The sequence below is a fragment of the Lissotriton helveticus genome, chromosome 8 (assembly GCF_964261635.1).
Source record: "Lissotriton helveticus chromosome 8, aLisHel1.1, whole genome shotgun sequence".
NCBI classification, from domain to species: Eukaryota; Metazoa; Chordata; class Amphibia; order Caudata; family Salamandridae; genus Lissotriton; species Lissotriton helveticus.
Window position 1 is genome coordinate 1,291,192,095 of NC_136069.1, and position 23,315 is coordinate 1,291,215,409.

The window sequence follows — 23,315 nt, forward strand, 5'->3', positions numbered from 1 at the left end:
TGCCGTGGCCACCCAGCCACGATGTGGTTCAACACTGGCCACTCTGTCGAGTCTGCCTGCCAGCTGTGCCTACTGCTTCATCTCGACGGACACTGTCACTCCTCGGCCGCCGCCGGGCCGCGTCCCCCGTCACCCCCGAGCCCGGGCCACGCTCCGCAGTACTCCGACCTCGAGCCCGGCTGATGCGCTTCATCAAATATGAATTTGTGTCGTGTGGTGGTCAGAACTTACTGGAAACCTCAACTGGGCAGCACTTTGGTGGGTAAATAAAGTATTTCTTTTTCATCCCAAAAATTATTTCGAAGCACTTTTTTGTACCTTTTTTCATCTGAGGCTGAGCCATAGGAGCAGCATCAGCACACAGAGTTGTCACTAAAAGTGGCAATTTCAACGACAAAACGGGAATTCCTGTGTAATGCTCATCTGTGATCCAGGCACAGGATTTCAGAAATATGCATACACCGATATCCGTCACCCCGAGCCCGGGCCACGCTCCACAGTCCTTCGACCTCGGGCCTGGGCGCAGCTTTGCCAGAGCAGCAGTGAGTCTGTCGCTGCCACCGGGGACTCGGAGCTCTGCTGCCAGAGGTGGGCCAGGGGCAAGGTGCGAGCTGCAGTGTCAAAGCGCTGCGGGCGCCGTGCACGGCCATGATGGCGCGCAGAGAGACATGAGCGTCTCGTGCCTCGTCCCCTTTCCCAAGTATTAATAGCGGATTGACTCCGTTTGGTTGTGACAGTGGTAGTTGCAAATGAGGTAGGTGAAAGCCCGATTATCGTGGTGTGTATAGTATAAACGCATCTTTTTTTGTAGTGTGCAGTTTTAAAGTGAATTTACTTGCACTGCTTACCAACTACAAATATCAATAGCGAAGGACTGGGGAAAAACAAGGATTTTGATTGCTTTCCTAAAAACAAGTCAGGTCCCGGGCCGTGCTGTGATTGACTGACGTCACGGGGGTGTCCCGGGCTGGCAGCCAATCACAGCGCGGCCCGGGAAATGACGTCACTGGGGTGTCCCGGGCCTGCAGCCAATGACAGCGCGGCCCGGGACAAAGGGGCGGGACTTAAAAAAAGTCCCAGAAACGCCCCCGAATCGCGTTTTCAGGAGAAAGCGTGATTGGCAGCCTCTGTCTCCCAATGGCTAACCTCCATTTATGGAGCTAGCCAATGGTAGAGAGAGGCTGAACCAAAGTACATATGTAGAATCATGAGGTTTCGCCGTGGGCGGGGCCAACTGCTATGCAGTTGCCAACGCCCAGGGCGAAACCTAAAAAAGAGAAGGAAGTCATCCTAGGCAACAACCAGCGCGCGTGTGCATTTGTGGAATTACAGCACAACAACTAGAGCTCGTGTTTGAGACTTGTGGGATCGAATATATCAAAATGTGGCACAGTTAGAATGTTTTAAAAAAAAAAAAAGCCTCAAAGAGGATTAAAGCAGAATTTGTAGTGGGTAACAGCGTGATTGTCACACCTTTATTTAAAGCAGAAAGTGAGAATGTTAAAGAGAAATATGTGATTTAAAACTATTTTCTCTAAGATTGGCTTTCACTTAACGTGTTTACAGTTTGAGGAAACAAAATTTAGTATTAATAATTTATTGTTAATGCTCACTTATATATATAGAGTATTTGAATAATTTTAGATATCATTATTCGTAGTCTAAATATGTATTGCGGTTGAATAACATATGGTTAGACATTAGTTAATAAGCATTTTGAAAGTTTTGTAATTCAAATATGGCACATTACAATCTCATATTTAAGGAATTGAAAGTAAATTGTTGTACATTTCTTACTCAGCTGGGTTAATTCCTAGCTTTTGACTCTAACCGAAGACATTGATTAAAACCTGAAAACATTCAGTGAAATCCAATTCCAATTGAACTAATTCTTAGCAAAACATGTCAGCTAAATAGCTAGCACTTGACCTTACATAGTGATATCTCCGCTCCGGATTAGTACCTACTGGACCACTTAATTCATTTTCTATGTCATCTTCCAGCTGCATCAGATATCACAATGTCAATTTCTACCACATGTGTTTCAGTAGAATACAAACTCAGTATCTCCACTGTATTAAAAACAAAGCAACACTTTTGAGCACATACTACACATTCTGAGTATAGACAGTACTGTTTTGTTTTAACAGGTTACTGAGAGGTGGAGCACAGAATTAAGATGCTTATGGTATTCCTCTTAGCCATCAACATACAGCCTGCCACCAAAATGGCCACAACTTGAACTCACATATTCTCCACAGAAGGATCATTATAATGGTAATTCTTGTTATCCTTTCATAGCTTTAATCAAGGGTCCCCAAAACAGATTTTTTTTTATTTTAGAATTCATCATGGAGACTTCAGCAGACTACAGACTTATCCATGGTGACGCTTTGTGCAAGTTGACTCAGAACTACAGCTCCAAATTAAGTAGAATTAATCATATGACTTACACTTCCTACTTCAATTTGTGCTTTCCAACTCTTTGCTATTAGTATTGTTGTTGCCTAGAAAGAAAAGTATACCCCAAAATCATAACTTATTTATCTCCTGACAGATCGTTCTATCTGAGGAAGCAACACTTTGAGAAATGTTAACAATGTGGTTGTTATCATTATAAATACGTATTTGTGCAAAATGAAGTTCTCAAAGTAAATAACCACCGATGGCAAAGAGTACGATTTCCTTGTTATCCCTGGGAGAGAAACACACGAATTCTTGGAGCATATTACATTAAAGCTCTATAAGAATAAGAGCTAGTGAAAGAAAATATTTGTACCAAATATCAGTTAATTTAACTTCAGAGAAATCGACTTATTTACCCTTTTCTTGGTTAGAATCCCCCCACTGTATTTCATTCCAAATTCTTTTTTTTTTCTTCACAGTTTTATATAGCGCGAACCTGACCCGAAAGTATCGGGTTTCAGAGCGCTTTACATAGCACCAGTTACGTTACATGAGGACACATTCATTGAGACTCGAACCCAGTTTCCCAGAATCGAGGACGACCACCATAGCCGTTAGGCCATGTGTAATATTTTATTCTTTCTTACTTCTTCCAGTGTATTTGCCACTAAAATATTTAAAATAGTGGTACACCTTAGAGGGATTAACCAAATGAAAACACCCGTAGATTTCAAACTCTTCCAATTCTTTGGCTATTAACATTCCAGCTATTGTGAATAAAAACAGAGAGCGAGATGTATTTATGGAGTGACATAAGGGTGTCTGGAACACTCTTCCAATCAGACCACAACAGGATCTTGTACTACTTCTACACCTCAAATGATTGCACTACATGACGTGATTTTATTGACCAGATTGGGCTGAGTATTACACATTCACAAACATATGCATACTATCTGTGTTTACCTCTCTCTAGCTTAAATAATAAGAATTAACTTGAGTAGTGTGCGAAAGTGGATTATTTGATGGGGGAATGGTAGACCACCACATGTAGCAATGTCGCTACTTTTGGTAGGTCTAGTAAAGGGTCCGTAATTTAAGCCTGACTGCAACCCTTGGTAGCCATGCAACACAATAGGCAGGCCTAACTTAAAAAATGTGTAAAGCACTTAGAAGTACTAAAACAGTTAAAAAATTGAAAAGACAACCCAATAAAAATCCCTTGCCAATTTATAAAATATACAGATTAATTCAATGAACAAGATTACACCAAAATGATAAAATATCCAAGAAGTGGAACCCAAAATATGAATATTTAAAGTTTTAAGTGAAGATATTGCACGCAATTGTTGAATGACAACTGCTGTTATCTTGTTGCGCCTGACCAGGACCTGAGTATCATTTAAGGCTGCCAGTGATGGAGCTCAGGTCGGATACAGCAACTGCTTTTGTCCCAGTCTTACCTTATGACTTAGGGCCTCATTACAATGTCGGTCAGAAAGCATTCTGACCGACTCAGTATCGGAATAATTTCCAACCGAATCGGATTCGGGGAGTCTGACAAACTGATTACGAAGTTTCCAAACACCGTTCAATCAGACTCCAATTGACTTCAATGGAAGCCTGTGTTTCGACAGACAACATAGGATCCCAATGAAAATAGGGGTTGTTGCGGAAAACCTTGCACCCCGTGGCGGACATCCCTTGGTGCCTGCCACACAGTGAATGGTTGGAAAGAGGGGACCCATGGGTATCCCCACGGGCCCCAACCAAAGGTCTCTGGGTGAAGGGCGGCCTGCTACGGGGGCACTTTGAATGAACAACACTGATGACCATACATGTTTTCCTCGGTCTTGGGAGACCACATCAACCACCTCCGGTCCCCTGTTGCTCCCACTGACTCACCCAACATCAGCGCGGGACGAAGGACCACAAGTCCCGGCATCCCCTTGGTGGCTCCCGCTTCACACGCCATCACCAAGTGCCAGGAGGTGCTTGAAAAGGGGAGTGGGCAAGAAGCTTCGGGGGCACTTTGAATGAACGACGCTGATGACCATACCTGTTTTCCTCGGTCTTGGGAGACCGCATCAACCACCTCTGTTCCCCTGTTGCTCCCGCTGACTCACCCAACATCAGCGCGGGACACAGGACGAAGGACCACAAGTCTCGGCATCCCCTTGGTGGGGCCTGCTTCACACGCCATCACCAAGTGCCAGGAGGTGCTTGAAAAGAGGAGTGGGGCCTTCGTCGAGCGGGACGCATGCGGGCGCGCACCGGGCTAAGCCCGGGCCAAGGGCGGGCCCGTCCTTGCCCGTCAGTGCCAGAAGGAGGCTGGGCTGGGCCACCCCTCTAACCCTTAGGAACAGAAGCCTGTAACTCATATGCAAGTTCAATAATTACAAACTTGGGTAGCCTGTTATTTATGCCCCTTTTTGATGCTCCTTAAGGGCTAATCACCTATCTTTTATTGGTACAGTTTTATTTATTTGTAATATCATGGCGAGGAGGAAGATTGCTAAGCCGTTCATTGATAAATCTTGTACCACTATTGACTCATATTTGGTTAAAGTGGTTAATGTTCTCTCAGAAGAAATAGATTGTACTGAGAGGCGACTGTCTATGGGTCCCAGTTACATGGGGAAAGAACAGGGGAATGAGATAAGGGCTCCTACTAGTCCTTCTAGTGAGACTAGATCTGATAAATCGATCGATCACCCATTGCTAGTTGAGGAGACAGGCACTGCCGCCAATAATGTTGGAGTTATTAATGGGGACTGTACCCGAATATCTTTGACTCCTACTTTGACTATTCCTGAAAGCCCCCCACCTTTGAAAAAGACTAGGGGATGTAGAAAGAAAATCTTAGAACAGGGGAATTTTAACCCTAATCCTAAGCCAAAAAAAGATAAAAAGAATAGTCATATTGGAAAACCAGGTTTATCTGTTGATAACCTGATTAGACCAGACTCTCTACAGCATGGTTTAACACTAGCGGCCATTTCCGATAAAGTCATTGAGCTTTTAAGGCTGCTTTATGACAAACTGGACAATTTAGTCAGAGAAATTCATAAGAATAGTGGTTCGCTAGCTAAAGTCAATGGAAAACTCCAAAATGAGTCTATCAGGATTCAACAGAAAGATGCTAATTCAGGCATCATTAACCTGATTACTGTCCCGGATACAGAACCCAGCAATAACTCTAAGGAAGGGTACCCTATTGTAAAGGTGGTAAATGGGAAAAAAGACCAAAATATATTAACAGGATAGTCAACTAATAATTATAGACCTGCCCCATCTCAGAAGAAAAGAGAAGAGAATAAGTCAGGTAAATTTACTATATTTGACCCCTTAAAACCAGATGGTTTAAGAACACTGGCATTTGGGGTTAGAAAATCAGTCATGTCTGTAAATCTGCCACCTGAATGTAGTGCCTATGTTGCCATTCTGGCTAATGTACCTAAACTTCAACTTGGACAGGCAGAAGACCATGGTTCACTTATGAATAAAGTAGTGGTTTGGCTGACCAATAACTGTGGTTACTCAATGGAAGGGGTAAGTCAGATTTTGACAACACGTAGAGTGGGTTGGAATGGCCCTCTTAAAAAATGCTTTGATAGTGATTGCATCATTATTAATTTTCGGTCTCCAAGGTGGGCAAACAATACTCTTAATAACGCACCACCACCTTCTCTCTGGGAATTTAATACTACTCTTCTCCCTCTAGGATATTTTTATAGACACTTATTGGTGATGCAGGAAAATGGTTAGCGGCCTAGAAATGGACCTTTCTTAGCCCCCACCCCAGCTTACTACTTTATCTCATTTTGCTCTCCCATTTGCCAAATGATTCCAGGGTCCGAGGAAATCTCGATACTAACGATTGACGTGAGGGACCTATACAGTCTATTCAGGCAGAATGGGTAAGATATGAACTTAAAAGCTCTATAATGGGAACCAAGAACGATGATGATTTATTAAGTAAGGCCGAACCATGTCTGATAGAGCAGGGTGGAACGTTACCTACTAATGTAACTTCGATACCAACCACCCCTGGTGATTCCGAATGCATTTTAGCAGACCCGAGTCTTACTAGTGAAGTGGTGGGTCACGAAGTACCCCTTCGGGAAGCTCATGAGGTTAATACTGGTAATGGGTACCTAGTTACCACTTGGAACATCTCTGGTTTTAGACACACCATCATGGTCTGACTTTATTTCAGCCCAACATGACATCATATGTCTACAGGAGACGTGGATCATTGCACTAATCTATGTAGAGGGTTTCACCACATACTGGCTCCCAGCTCTGGCTTCATCTTCAGGTAGAGCTAAGGGCGGTCTTTTGATCTTGATCGCCACCAATTTGAACAGATGTAAGATTAAATGTTGTTCTACTGTTGGTACCCATTCGCAGATTATGTGATTGGTATCACCTGTGGGCAAAGATGTTATTTTGATCAATTTCTAGAATAATGTGTTTAACTCTACCCGTGAGTCAGTTGTCTATGCTCTGGAAAGGGAACTCGATAAGCTGATTAGTACCATTAGAAAATCGATCATCATTCTTTGGGTTGGTGATTTTAATGTTCAGGCGTGTCCATTATCCCTGACCAAAGTTTTATGGGCACAGGAGGGATGAAACTGACGATTATTCTTATATGCACTTCCCCCATTGTGAATATGGTACGGCATTAAATAGTGTTATTGCTAAGCTGGATTTAGAATTATTGCACTGTGACACTAATAAATATAATGTGAAATGTCCTACATTTACAGGTAGAAATGCAATGTCCAATATTGATCATATTATACCTTCGTGTAATAGTGTATATTTGTTTTCATTACCTTGGATAACGGATCAACCAACCAGTGATCATAATAGTATTTCTCTTTATTTATTATGTTGGGGATTTAAAAATTCAACTGGTGTTTCTTATAGCCTGCGTATTGCCCCTATTAGGCCAAATATTGTCCGGATAAAATGGGCTGGTTTGGACCCATCCAAAATTCAGAATGATGTTATTATGCAATGCCAGAATGAAATCCAATTTTGTTTAGGTGATGAGGTTGAACCACAATTGATGCTTGCAAATTTTACTAAGATTAATAATGTTGTTGAGAGTCTCCTGACGAAACCAGTCCGCGTAAATACAAAATCTAAGGTAGGCTCGTTCGATAGTAATTGTACTGCGGCTCTACATCATCTTAAACAAGCTCTGGGGTGCAATCCGAGATACCCAGATACAATTAAGATGTTACGTGTAGAATATGTTTCAGCCCTAAAAGCCAGAAAAGCAGAGCTTCAAGTAATAGCCAGGGAAAATTTAAGTTACACAGTTGACACTAAAAATAGTAAATTATTCTGGGATACGGTTAATAGTGCCTTTTTGAAAGATGATCATATACCAGAACTTAATTCCCATATCAACTGTAATTCCTGGGTAGAATACTTTTCAAAATGTTTTAATCCAATTGATAGTGACGCCTTATTCATTTTGCCTTCCCAATTACCCACTGATTGGCCAATAATACCTCTGTCAATTAGTATAGAGGAGTTTACTGAGGGTCTAACCAGTAGTAAGGGAGGTGAGGCACCGGGTCCTGATGGGGTCCTGATAGACCTCTATAAAAATGAAATGGCCCTATGGTCCCCGCTTTTAACTAGAGTTTTTAATGCCGCTGTCGAGACCCAATTCCCATTAACATGGGGCCAGTCAATAATAATATCAATCCATAAGACAGGAGTAAAAACAGACATCCGTAACTATTGTTCAATCTCCCTATTGGATTCTTCTATAAAGATTATGAGTAGGGTCATGCTCTCAAGACTAGAAGCTTGGGTCATAAAAAGACGATCCTCACACAAGTGCAATATTGGTTTGGAAAAGGAGTTGGTACACTAGAGCAGTGTGTCAACTTGGATCTCTTGATCGGCACGTATACCCAGGCAAAGGAGTGTAATTTATATTTATGGTTTGATGATCTCAGCAGTGCATTTGATTTGGTAAACCACTCTATTTTATGGCACTTATTGTTAGACATGGGTGCTCCTATAGAGATAGTTTATTTTCCAGCAAGATTATACAGGGAGTTGACAAGTAAGGTGCGGTACTGTTATTCAGGTGAATATACCCCCCCTTTTAAAGTTAAAAGAGGCATCCGCCAGGGCTGTGTGCTGGCACCACTACTTTTTTTCCCTGTTCATCGATGAGGTAGATGCAGCCCTGAAACTGTCCGAGTCGGATGCACCTAGGGTGGATGGAAATCCCATTCCAATTCTCCTGTATGCTGATGAAAGCTTTTAATTAATAAAACTAAAACGTTTGTTATGGCTTGCAGCAAGAACCCAATAACATATAGATCCTTTCATATAGAAGGTTCTAAGGTCCAGACAGTTAAAACTTTTTGTTATTTGGGTATTACATTTGCGGGGAACAGGTCTTGGGCACAGGAACAGGAAAATGCTTGTTCCAAGATGAAGAGAAATATTAATGGGCAACCGCCGTATCAAAGATATGATGGCAATTTATGAGGCAAGATGTGTTACTGCTGCTCTCTACGGCACAGGTTTTTGGGGACACTGTCAAGGTAATCTATTTCAACAAACCAATTTTTTTTTTTAAATGTCTATTGTGTGCCCCATCATCGGCCTCCACGGAACCTATTCATCGTGAAGTGGGCATCAAATATATCTCAGATCTGGTTTCATTACGCCCTCTTCTATTGTGGAAATCTATATGGGCGAAGGAGGAGACAAGGTTTACCCACACAATAATACGGGACTGATTAAGAATACCTTGGCGTAATTATATTTCTTACTGGTTTAAATCCTTATTTAATTGTGATATCCGGTTTGATCCTGGGTGTGTGGACTTGTTGCCAGAACGGAGATAAAATCAATCATTTTAGCCCATAAAACAGAGGTTTGTTCCTGCGTAATTAAGAACCAAACAACTTTTATATTTTATCTGCAACTGGAACTTCAACATGGTTTCGAAACTTATCTGTCAGTCGTGACAAGAGCGTCACACAGATTGTGCTGACACATGTAAGATTGGGCACCGTACATCATCTTGTTAATTTCCCGGTTATGAAACAGTGTTCTGTTCAACCATGCCCAAGCTGCTGCCTTCGTTATTATTCTGTAAATTCTATTTGCTTTTTAGAAAATGTTATCTAAAACCATTCTTTTTATATTATGATATAAGATCTACTAAAGACGCCATGAAATTGCATTTTAGATTAGATGACCCAGGATGGTGCTGTTATTTAGTTACATTTCTTTTGAAATCTATTCGTGTTAGAAAAATCTGTGATCATTGACACTTGACTGTAAGATTTTTTAGGGCCTTACATGTAACTATTTGCACTTGCACTTTTTGTACCAGGACTTATACATGTTTATGGAGATTGCTAGGGTCCATACAATAACTATTGTACTTGCACTTTCTGTACTAGTATTACAATATGTTTATGAATTTCTATGTACACACTCTTTAACAGTTATGTAGTTTTATATTCTATAATTATTATTGTAGATTGATTTTATGATTGTACTGCTAATATGGTTGATTTATTTAACCGAATAAAAGCTTTCAAACGGAAACTGACTTCAATGGGAGCCTGTGTTCCGACAGACAACATAGGATCCCAATGAAAATAGGGGTTGTTTCGGAAAACCTTGCACCCGGTGGCGGACATCCCTCGGTGCCTGCCACACTGTGAATGGTTGGAAAGAGGGGACCCATGGGTACCCCTACGGGCCACAAACAAAGATCTCTGGGTGAAGGGCAGCCTGCTACAGGGCCTCCAAAATCATGTTCGACAGCCGATCCGTGTCAGACAAACCTTTTCGGAAAGGCTGTTCGCATCCGACATCGTAATGTGTCGGTCAGAAACATGGTCCATAGACCTGTACGATTCGGCTCCGACTGACTTGATTCTCTGCATGCTGATCAGAACTGACTCCGAATGACCGAACGGTTTTTGACTATCCTAATCGGTCGGTCGGATGTGTTTCTGAGTTGGTCGGGTTAAGAATTGGATTCGGACAAACCAAACGCATTTCGGAGACTTTCCGACTGACATCGCAATCGGCCCCTAAGTCTGTAAAATGGAAGTCAAAAATCATCAGACACAGGCTGTGGCCCAGCAGGAATCCACAAGACTGGGTAGCCATCAAAGGAGGTCCCGATTAAGCCATTGACTGTTGGGAAAGTTTACAGCAGAAAAAGAAATCAAAATTCACACCAAAGGAAGCTCCTTCATCGGCCAAATACTTTTGGTGCCTTCTTCCAGTGAATATTTCTACATTCTGACTTTGCTAATTTTTTGGAGCTAGGATCCCTCCAGTTTGGAAAGGCTGGAAGCTGTAGCCAAACAGGGCTCCAAGAGGCCAGATACTGTTAATACGATGTCTGCTCACATGGATTTGCTGCTGCACAAAATATTCAAGCAGGAGCAACCTGAAACTTTGACGCAGCAGCAACACAACTTCATTGTATTGACTTGGCTGCTTTGTACCGGTCATCTTGTCGTCTTTGTAGCCAAAATGTTTCGAAGCCCCTGGTTTCTCAGAATGATAGGAAGAGTCTACTTTGATACAGTCAAGGGTTCCAGCACCTCAGGACCAGCACTGGGGATCAAGATTCACTCCACCAGAAGAAGCCTTCAGCAGGCTCCAGGGCAGGGCCAGCTAAAATTGGTCAGCCGGGCACTTCAGGAAAAGTTCTTTTTGCAGCTTGTATCCCTGAGCAAATAGTTCAGCCAACCGACCTGTGGAGTCGACTTCTTTGTATTGGGTATAGGAAAAAGCAGATCCAGCTTTTCAAGTCCCCTCACAGGTCTTAACAGCAGGTGCAGTCTTTCTTATGTCTTCTACAGGTCCAGTAATGTTCTGAAAAGTGCACCCAGGGGGGCCACATTTAAGTGTGGCATTACCCTTTGGGTGAATTCTGCTCCTGCCGAAACAATAAGGAAATAGTTCCCTGGGGTAACGCTATCTACTTTTGCAGCAGTTCATGTGTGTCCTACTGGAAACAATCCCTCACTACCCCTTTCTACCTAAAACCAAGATGGCAGAACCTGTTTTCCCTTGCCCAGAGTTCTTGTGCTCATCCAAGATGTGTGACCATGGAAACGAGCAGCCCCTCCTCTTTGGTCACTCTAACCTAGTTCTGGGGACAGGTGTCTGTCTTACTAAAAAGAGGGTCCAGTGCAGGCGTCAGCTCACACTTGCTTGTGACATGGTAGGCCTCTTTGAAGTTAATCAGATGGTTTTCATGCCAGAGCAACAGAACGTCTCCCCACACCCAAGGCCTTTGTCTTTGCTCTGGGAGCAAGTTGATACCTCCATGGGGAGAGGATGTGGTGTAATGGCCAAAGCTACCGACTTTCAAGCTGGAGAGACAGATTTGAGTCTCAGATTCAGCTCAATATCCTGTGATTCTGAGCAAATCACTTAACACGCCCCTGCCAACCAAAATTGAATGTGTCCTTGTGTAATGTAACTGGTGCACTCTAATGCCTTCGGGTCACGCTATATTAAAATTTGCAACAACAAAAGAACCTCATAATTCAGCTGCCATGTGACAATTGAAGCTCATGAAAATGGGCATCTAGAGACTTTTGAAAGGGAAAAGATAAATCTGTAAAAATACATTTCCCAAAAGCTTTATTACAAAACCAACTTCATTACTGAATTTGACTTGAAAATACATATTTCAAAAAGTCAAATAATTTGTTGTAGTTTCCCAGACGCAGATACTAGTATTGAATTTAATATTGTATTCCAATACTATGAGAAGGAACAGCTAACCCTGTTACAATAAAAATGGCTTTGGGGTCTTTTCAGTCTAAGGCCATATTTATAATTAAACTTCTACATGTCATATTTTTAAATACCATGCACCTTGCCTTATGGGCATTCAGTGTTAATGTGACTTATTAAAAATGAATGCTTAAAAACTGCACAGACAGGTTACAGTGGTACACCTGCAGTCAAGTTTGCAGTGTCACAGTTGTTGGTGGCACAATGGGTGTCACAGTCTACCAGTTAAATGTAACTTACAGGCCGTGGGTGCACTTTTTACCATATACTAGGGAGGTGTAGGTTAGAAGAATATGCCAATGAGGTGTATAGCCAATTTCAACATGTTTTGGGAGTCAAAGCCCCTTCACTGGGACCTGGTTAGCATAATCCCAGGGCACAGAGTCATAGCACCAGCAGCATAGTCCAAACAAGGGGGGTCAATATGCAAAAAGAGACATTTTCCTACTGGTATAATATGATAATCCTAAATAGGCCACAGTAGATACAATGTAGTATGTTTATATGTTGGCAACAATATACTACATCTATGCTATTTGAAACATTGACTTCAATTTTCATTGGCATTTGTTGAAAAATCTGAAATTAGTATAATTTGTATATATTCCACACTAATAACTCAGATGTTTTTGCCAGTAGATCATCTGCATATAGCTTATCACAATTGGTAATATTGCCGATTTGAATCCCTGGACTTTGTCCATCTTTTCACAAAGCCTCTGCCAGTGGTTCAATAAAGATTTAGAAAAGAAGAAGCAAAAGTAGGGAGACTTTTATGGTGCCTCATTGAGCTATGTATTATCTGCTCTGTATACCCCTGAGGGTAAACCCAACCTTTGGGGAATCATGCAATGCTCTAACTGCTACTTTAAATCCTGATAAAGTCTGAAACCAAGTTATTGCTCTCCAAAGATGTTGCCAGTATACTAAATCAAAGACTTTTATAGCAGCCTCTACAAGATACATCATTGCTGCAGAATGGGATAGAGCTATAGCAATACATTCTAGTAGATCACTTATATATTTTGTCTTTTTTGGCAGTTAATACTAAAGCCTTCTTGATCTGGCTGTATAATTTGTGTCACAAATTTTTGACGTCAAGTCACCATCATTATAGCATATAATTTGTTGTCACACACAGTGACGCAACATTGACAGATTTACAGAAAATCACTATTAATGCATTCAGTCCAGTTTAAGGAATACACCTAGTAGCAAAGACTGCATGAACCACCAGCATCTTGGGAAACTGAATTAGTTGCTGCTAAAGACCCCATATTTCACATGGTAGACAACCTGGTCCAAAGCTCTTCTCTCATTATTGTTTACAGCAGTGATTTCTACCTTTTGTGTTTTGTTGAGAATGGTAATTCAAGTTTAGAACAATAATATTATGTAGTGATATTTGTTCTAGGAAATTGACTGCCATTTTATCAAATCTATCATATGCAGTGTAAAAAGTCCAGCCGCGGCCCGTGGAGGAAGTTCTGTGGGGCAGAGAGGCGGGGCGGGGGAGGGGCAGGGTGGGGGTTGCTAAAAAAAGGAATATGGATAATTGGAGGTAAACTCATGGCATCATATCATCCCATCACACTCTTATCCACCGACTGTAAAATCCTTGGGAAAATATTAACGGATAGATATCTACAGGTCATACGCGACCTGGTTCACCCGGATCAATGCGGGTTCGTCCCCGGCAGAAACACATCCCAGAATATCCGCTGCATCTTTCATGTGCAGGATCAGGTGAAAAACATGTAGCCACGTTCAGCCTGTCTCATCCTTGACCTTGACAAGGCTTTCGATACCCTTACCTGGCACTACCTATTTTTGGTCTTATACCGACTTGACTTTGGCCCCGCTCTGCTAGCGTACACGCAACTATTATATACAGGCCTTACCACACGGGTCCGGATAGGTAGATCCATTTCCACGGCCTTCGAGGTCCGGAAGGGCACGAGGCAAGGCTGCCCCCTTTCACCCCTCCTCTTCACCCTCGCGGTCGAACCACTGGCCATAAGATTACGGCAGGATGGCATACAATGGGGCATTCCACTCGCGGACGTCACTCATAGCGTCTCCATGTACGCTGACAACCTTTTAATATATGTGCGGGACATCGCGGATGACCTAACTCCCATATGGACGACACTCGCGGAATTCGCGGACGCCTCCGGACTTAAAGTAAATTGGGACAAATCCATGGTATATCCATTCCATCCGGACCTACCCCCTCGAGACATATGGATGGGGACTCAGAGAGTGTCCTTGAGCACGGAGGCCCCCAAATACCTCGGGATCCGTCTCTACCATTCCCCTGCCGATATTTTTGAAGGCAACCACCGCAGAGCACTAGCTAGCATTCGGCCGGCGGTCGGATTTTGGAGCACAAAACCTTCTTTCGCGACCTCAACTCCCTTCTTGGCACGCTCGTTTGGGGATCGGGCAGACGTAGAATAGCGCTGAAGACACTACAATTACCCACCACTCAGGGAGGCCTAGGAGCACCATCCTTTGAGTCTTACTTTCTAGCAGCACAACTTCAATGGCTATCTTACTGGACTGCGGGTCGACATGTGAATGAGACACACACCCCGACGGGTAGAATTCCCACTCCGGAACTCACCCGTCTCCTCCTCCCCGGTACTAAACCGCGTCGTACATACCCGTTACAGGTAACGGTGGTGCGCCAGTGCATGCTACGGGTTCACCGCATGTTGCCCGGAACTCTCCCTTACTCCCCATTACTCCCGCTGGTCGGCTGGCCTCGGCTCGAAACATACTACACGGCCGACATGCTTACGGCATGGACCGCATATGGGATCACTGACAAGGAATCCCTCTTCGAAGACAGGCAGATTAAACCATTCCAACGTCTTGTGAACTAATACGGTCTCCCCCGGGTCAGTTCCTACGGTATCACCAACTCCTCGAAGGCTTCCGTCCCCATCACAACCTCCAGGCCGGAGAGCCAAACACACATCCGGTCATACATACGGTTTTACACATGGGGATTGAACGCCATTTGACCACCTTGCTATACAAGGCACCACGTGAACTTGCAAACACACCCCTAACGACCTTGCGAGCCACTTGGGAGGACGAAATTGGACGTCCACTACATGAGGCGGAATGGACTAAAGCCGCGAATTTCCAAAAAAGGTGTCTAGGAATGCCCGGTTTAAAAATATACAATTTTATATGCTCCAGAGGGCGTATCTGAGACCGGCACGCTTACAAAAATTCTACCCCGACACCCAATTCCTCTGTCCCAGGTGCCACTCCCCAGAGGCTGACTTTCACCACATGTTCTGGAGCTGCTTCGCTCTTCGTTCCTTGTGGCAAACTGTCCATGACACTCTGAGAGACCTCACTGGGCTCACAACCCTGGACACGTGGGAAGCTAGCGCGCTGGGCATATTCAGGGTACAGAAACATCTTAAAGCACACAAGCGTTTCATCTCACTAGCGTTATTACTAACAAAACGGAGTATAGCTATGCACTGGCGATCCCCCACGGGCCCCTCTCCAGCGGCATGGGTGGGAGCGGTATGCAAGTAGGCGGCGGCGGAGGAGGACGCGCTGCGCGAAGAAGAGGTCAAGGGAACCCGAAAACACCCTATTTCCATGGAGTGGGCCGTGCTATTACACCGTTTTAAACAAGCAACTTGCGAGGAGGCACCAGAAGCTGGCTCGTCTAACCCCGCCACCCCCCACCCACCAACGCAGGCACGACTGCAGATCTTGCACCCCCCCTGATGGCACAGGGGGGGTGCTGCTGACAGGTGTACTTCACACCATGTCATATTAGACTATTGATCCCTGCCAATGGCCCTACGTGGCCCCTTCTCTTCTCACATGACATTCAGCGAATCGTATGTCACCCAGACCCGGATTATACCTCCTATGCCCGCACTCTGCACTTACATGCCCCTCTCCCTGGTTTACACCCCAGTTTTAAATAATACTGTTCCATACAGCCTACAGATCCGCTTCACATGCCACTGCTGTCAATACGGACTCTTGCGAATACAGTACATTGTATTGTTTTTATGTCTGATTACATGATCTGTAATATTTAATAACGAAATGCCAATAAAAACAAGTTTTAAAAAAAATGGATAATTGGAGGTAACTAAACAATTTAATAAATAAAACGAATTTCGTTGCGTGCCCAGCATCGCATCCCTAACTTGGTTTTATAACCATTATGGCCATGGCATGGTTAGAAATGTATAGGAATTTGATTGTGATTTCCTCTAGTTGGTGATTTACAAAGTTTAGCTATTGAATTATTACATTTGGAGCCTCCTTCAGCTTAGGGGAGGGATGTTGATTGATTGGAGGATTTGTATAGTGCACGGCTATCCAGAAGGACCTCCCAGCGCAAAAGACAAATTTAGAAGTGGAATTCACTTAATCAGAGATATTGAAAAAGCCAGGTCATTGGAGATTTTCTGAAAGTCTATTAATTACGAGAGTAACAAAGAGTATGGTGAAGAGAGTTCCATAGTTTGGATGCTATGAATTAAAAGGAACATCCTCCCTTTCTGATTTTATGAAACCTAGCGATTATACAGCAAGATTGGATTTGAAAGCCCTGATGGGTTTTGAGTTGACGTAAGAATGAACTAAATGTCTCAGGAAGGTCCGTTCAGTATGGCTGAATGAGCGGTAGGCAAAACATGATGCCGGAAAGTCAATTTTCTTCTTAATAGGGAGCCAGTGAAGTTCTGCAAGAGAAACAGAGGCTGACTTATGTTTATGAATGTGGAAAAGAAGTCAGGTTGCCCCATTCTGTATGATCTGCAGTCTTTTCAGTAAGAGACTGTGATGCACCTTAGTACACCACATATCCACAGTCCAGGTGGGATGGAATAATGGAATAGACTATTGCTTTCAGTGTGAAATTAGGAAGAGTTCAACACATATTTCTCTCAGTTCTAAGGAGTGCAAAGCAGCGGAGTGCAAGTTTCTTCACATGAGTTTCAAAGATAAGCTTTTCATCAAACCAGAAACCCAATATTTAATTATGATCTTGGCACAGCTTTCCTGGATAATGTGAAATTGAGTAGATCTCTTTGTGCAGGGTAAATAGCAGGGGCAGTCTGTTTGAGAATGTGGGGAAAGCTGGTTCCAAAAGAGATAAAGATTAAAACCTTCTTGACCAGCATTTCAAGATTGTCTACTTCTATGGATAAAAAATAAGCTAGATTGATGCCTGAGGGCATAACACGTGTAGTACTTTCCAGCAGGAAAAGATCTACCACTTGACTCAAGAAAGTCGCATTAATGTTCAGTATCTTTTTGGAAAAGAAGTTGTCCAACTCATTACAGTTCACAATAGAAGGCTTCACTGACAGATTTTTTGCAATGAGATCAAGCATAGTTTTAACTGTAATTGAAAAAAACTAATTTTGCTGAGTTGACTGCTCCTTCAATTAAGGCGGCAAAGAAAGTTGTCCACTTTTTCCTAATAGTGTAATGTTAGCTTTTAGTTGTTTATTCTTATAATTGTATTTACTGAATGTTTTGTATGTTTTCCTTCACTTCCAAGATTTTACACTTCTTCCTAGGTTTGCTGAGAGGAAGGTCTAACCATGGGCCTGGCACCTTACCAGAGGCACGCAAAGAATCACATAATGTATTATATTTGTTTAGAGCTGCTATAATCCATTCTTTAAGTGTAAGATCTGCTTCTATGACATTCCTTCCAAGATCTGGCTTTGAAAGTGCTAGCAAGCATTCAAATTCTGCAGAATCAAGTTTAAACTATTACCTCCTGATACTAGGCAGAGTTGAGGATGAGCTGAACGGGACAGTAAGAGCTAGAGAGATAGGAACTTCAAAGGGATCTGATCATATCAATGGGAAAGTAGTATCACATTCATCTGGGATAGGTTTGTATATACCGAGTCCAAAAGGTGACCCAGGTTGTGAGTGGAAGATTTTATCAGCTTTAATAATTGAATTGCAGTCAGATATTTGGTTTATTAGTGGTTTGCAGCCTATTTGTGTCATCGAGATGAATGTGCAGACCCCCTAGTAGTGTGAAGTTAGAAGATTTGAGTGTTTGTGTAGCCATCACTTTAGGTGAGGCCTGAAAAATTTTGTTGCCGATAACAGGGGGTGATAAACAAAATCTCCTGATAGCAAGAAGGTGGTAGAGCATTTGAGGATAAAAAAAATAGGCCTTCAGAGTCAGGTACAAAATCACACTAAGGATTCAAGGGCAACAATCTCAAATGAGAGTGTATCACTGCCTACCAATACATAAGACGCACAAAAGATACGTTTTACTTGAAACAGGTTTTTTCTTTTACTTGATAAGGAAAAGTATTCTCTATAATGACGAGAACCCTCACTCTCTTGAATGTGACATGCTTCATCATGGGGCTCCCTCCTCACATCGGGGCCACAAGGTCATGAATGTGAGCTACCACACTCACCAAGAGGAGCTGAGGTGTTTTAAATTGGAGATGCAACAGAGAAGTGAGAGTGAGTGAGGAGCAGAGTGCAAAACCAAAACAAGTGAAAAGTTAAAACTATCTCCAGGGACTCAATATACTTATTCAGTGGTACCCTTGGATAGAGTTACAAATAGAGAGGAGAAGGGGTTCAGAGCAAATATAACCCCTTAGTGGTAAACATGTTTCTGCCTTTACTAGACTCCAACTGGATTTCTTAGGCATTCTTCAAGACCAGTAAACAATTCAAGTCACTCTGCGTACAGTAATAGAATTAATCAGATGGATATAATGGCCGTGATTTTTTGACGTCATGAAAAATTATATGTGATTTAATACACCATCTCCATCGGTAAATGAAAAAATATAAAGATCACCTTATATAGCTATGTTGCACGTGGAGTTCCCAGGGCACATTAACATTTTCCCCATACAATTGGTGACATACAAGACTACTCAAGAGCAAAAAGTGGGTTACATGATTGAAGAGACATATGTTTCCTCTCTACAGCCATATGGTACCTCACGGCCAACTCGGCTGTTGGAACTAGAAATAAAAAAGTAAAACAATGGCAGATTAGTGCGGCCAACATTATATACATCTTATGCAACAAATAGGTAGAAAGTAAGTTAGCATGAAATCACTGGACATGGGGGCGTGGCTAGCCAGCCATGATGGCAGTCGGCTGCCTTTAGAGCTCCGGAGCCACCTGCGGACTTCATCCTGTTGCTGGGCACCCGCGGGAGCCCAGACTTGACCCAAAGAGCGGGGAATGGTGCTGGTGCCCCTGTACAGGTCCACAGCTCACTTGCTGGACCCGTGAGGGCAGAGGAGCGACGACAACGGATCGGGGCCTGCTGCGGCGTCTTGATTGAGGAAGCCGGGCGCTGGAGTGCGGGCGGAGGCCAAAGTGGATGAGACCTGCCCCGCCAGAAGTAGCCGAGCGGCGCCTCCGGTGAGAGATTGCCCCGGCGCTCCTCCTGTCCTGAAGTGCATGGGGGTAATGTTATGCCCGCGAGAGTATTGAGCCAGGTCGTGGAGTAACGGGACACGAAGCGGAGGAGGACTGAGGCGCTGCCTGAATGGATTGCGTGGCCAGGCCTACCTGTGGTGACTGTTCTCCACCCGTGTTCGGCCGGGCCCTGATGGCAGCCTGGGGTCCTGACGTGGATCGCCGCGGACGAGAGATGTGGAGGCGCATCCTGAACGCGGTGAGTGCGGGGCATACCCCCCGCACCCCCCGTGCGTGGAAGACGACAAAAAATTCCCTGCGGGACCAGAGTATGCATAAGGCGGTTGGCTGTTGATATTCCCCCGGCCTGATTGATGCCTGGACCCAGGAGTTGACGAGAGAGAACCGCGGCTACCGGGGAGCCTGCCTGAAGCGGAGGGGGCGGAACGGTGATCGGCGGCGGACTGGAGTGGTGCTGCGGGGCCCTCATGGCTCCCAACATCGGCTGGTGGGTGATACATGTGGCGCGGCGTGCTACAGTAGCTTGACGTAGAAGGCCAGAACACGGCGATATTGAATTGAAGTGGCTATCTGCTTTAACGTCAGCCCACCAACGAGTGGTGTGGATTGTGTGACTCGGGACGTCCGGTTGGTCAGCCTTCTGGCCCTCCCCTTTCCTCACTGATCCTTCTGGTGCTTGCGGACACATCGTTCTTTTTTGCCCTGAAGACTGAGATTGAGAGAGGGCTTGGGCTATAGAGTGGAGTGGTTGGCGAGACGCCATTGACATTGACCTTGGAGTCTGTGGAGCCCCTGAAGGGTGGACCCCCACTAAGCTTCCCCCTTCCCTCCTGTTGCGCTTTGGCTCTTCCCTTACTGTTTAGTTCACTTTGCTGATTCACACCCTATCTTTGGAGTGGCGCCCTCGGTGGTGCTAGGAGACTTCCGCCCTGTTGGGGAGCTTTCCCTGAGACGAAACCTTACCTGAATAAGTGCCTATTCTCCGGTGTTGGACGGAGTTTGTCCTCTTGGCACCATGGTTCAGAAAGGGGCAAGAGGGACGGAGGATCATGGGGACTCTGAGGCAACACTCGCAGCGATGGGTGCTGGAGACGGGCGGGCCCCGCCTGGAGCCACAGAAACTGCTCTCGTCGGGGAACAACCGGCAGACAAATTAGATTTGATTCTGAAGGAAATAAGAGAGTCCAGATCGGCGATGGAACAACAGCTGGGGGCTCTTACTACTAACTTGTCCCTCATGTAGGCGGACCACGGTAAGCTGGCGGATAGGGTGAAGGACCAGAGTCTTGTTCTTGCAGATCTTACACCGTCGGTGGCGGACCACTCTTCCTCCATACAACAACTTCAACAACAGGTCACCTCATTGTTGGACCGGGTGGATGACGCGGAGGGGAGAAACCAACGCAATAATATACGCGTCATAGGACTGACGGAACGCCGTGAGGGGTCACGTGCAGCGGACTTTATGGAACAATGGTTTCGGGATCATGTAGCCGCTGAGGGATTATCACCGTACTTCTGTGTGGAGCGGGCACATAGGATACCGACTGGTCAACCCAGACTGGGCCGACCGCCCCGTCCGCTGATAGTAAAGATCCTCAATTACCGGGATAGAGATGTCTTGGTGCAGAAAGCCCGGGAGAAGTCCATTATACAGTATGAAAATCATCGAGTGTCCTTGTACCCGGATTATACAACAATGGTCCAAAAGCAGGGCTCTTCATATCAGGCAGTGAAGAAGAAGCTCCAGAAGGCGCAGCTAAAGTATGCACTCCTCTTTCCCACCCGACTGAAGGTCATCCATGAGAAGAAAACGCACTTTTTTGAAAGACCCTTGGATGCTGAGGAATGGCTGGAGGTGATGTGCATAGGTGGGAGCCAGGGCTCTACTCAGGAGCGATCCGGCCAAGGCTCGAGAGGTGACTCGGGATGTGAGGATGGAGGATCCCCAGGGTCCAGCAGGAGGGTGGGCCGTTCCGGCCTAGCGCGGGAGCAGCAGAAAAAGGACCAACTTGGAGCGCTGGCGATGGCTGGCGCCTTTCGTGAGGACACGGAGAAAATCGCAACGGATTCTGAAGACAGTGCGGTCCATTTCGACTGTGATCACAGCGCAATCCTGTTTCCCACTATCACACCTCGAGCTGCTGATGATATACTGGACAATTGAAGATAATGGCGGACCAGCTTGGTGCAGATACACAAAGTTGTGATTCATGGTATCCTTTATGTAGTGATAGCTAGCTATTGTTTTAACTACGCTTTCTAGTTCCTCTGCGTCCAATACACGGGGGAACTGGAGTGCCGGAATTAGATACTGAGTGGGACACCTCTAGATTCTATCCCTTAGTTCTGGGCGCAGATGGCGATCCTGATTGAGGCCCGGCCCTCAAATGACCGCCCGCTCTTTCCGAGGACATATTCCCATTCCCTTGTCACTAGTTTATCCTATGTTCTTGCCCCCGGAATGGTATGCCGTTGAGCTAGCGGTGTTTGGCATGGACGGTGAAATGACTTTACTAGTGCTTGGCCATCCCCCCATTGGCGTATGCACCAAAATCTGCTTTCAGATTTGGTTTCAGGGTACGGGGTCTCATGGTCGCTTTCTGTGAGAGGTAAGGCAAAGGGCCTACATATACTCCTTCAATTGATAGATGGCAAGCATGGCTGAGACTGCAGGGTCATACAAATTTCTTACCTGAAATGTGCAAGGACTAGGGGCGATCCAAAAACGCCATCGGATCCACTCATTTCTTCTTAGACACCACACACAGTTTGCATTCCTTCAGGAGTCCCATCTAACAGACGCAGAATCACAGAAATTGAGGAAGAAATGGAGGGGTACTGTTTATTCCACGACTTATTCGGCCTTTTCTAGGGGAGCAACTATATGGGTCCGTCATGGGACGCCTTTTGTGGAGATTGAGAGGAGGGTGGACGATCAGGGCCGATATATTTTGGTGAAGGATACATTGGATGGGACGTTGATAGTACTAGGAAGTATATATGCCCCGAACTATGACCAGGACAGGTTTTTACACAAAGTAGGCTTGGCACTGTCAGACTAGGTCGGGATCCCCTGGGTAATAGGTGGGGACTGGAATGCGGTATTGGATTTGGGTTTGGACAGGTCGCACCCCCCTCTTCAAGCCGCTGGGGCGACCAAGTTGACCGACCTTTTTGCTTCTTGGGCGGAGGGTTGGACGTTGTCTGATACATGGTGAGGATTATATCCTACCCATAAAGAATACTCTTTTTATTCCCCCTTACACAATTTACACACTAGAATTGACCGGTTTCTGTGCTCAAGAACGATAGTCACTAAAGTGGAGATATCGGATGACTTGGCCAAAACATTCTCCGATCATAGGCCCTTGACACTCACACTTCTCTGGGGTAGGGTGCCGGCCCCGGTGCCTACCTGGAGACTCAACCCCTTTATTCTGGAGGATTCCCCCTTCCGGGCATCATTGTCTGCTACTGTCACTGATTATTTTAGGGAAAACTGGAACTCTGCCTCCTCGAACCTGGTCGTATGGGACGCCATGAAGGTGGTGATCAGAGGGGCGGCGATAGGGCAATTAGTAGGGGCCAGGCAGGAGATTCATAAGAAACTTTGCGAGGTGGAGGACCGTCTGAAGGT

General features: G+C 44.7%; 1 protein-coding gene across 1 annotated transcript in view; it reads left to right on the forward strand.

Moving 5' to 3' along the window:
• MYO16 (myosin XVI) overlaps nt 1-23,315 on the forward strand; it is a 2,830,569-nt gene that overhangs the window by 2,246,686 nt on the left and 560,568 nt on the right. The gene's annotated exons all lie outside the window — the stretch shown is intronic.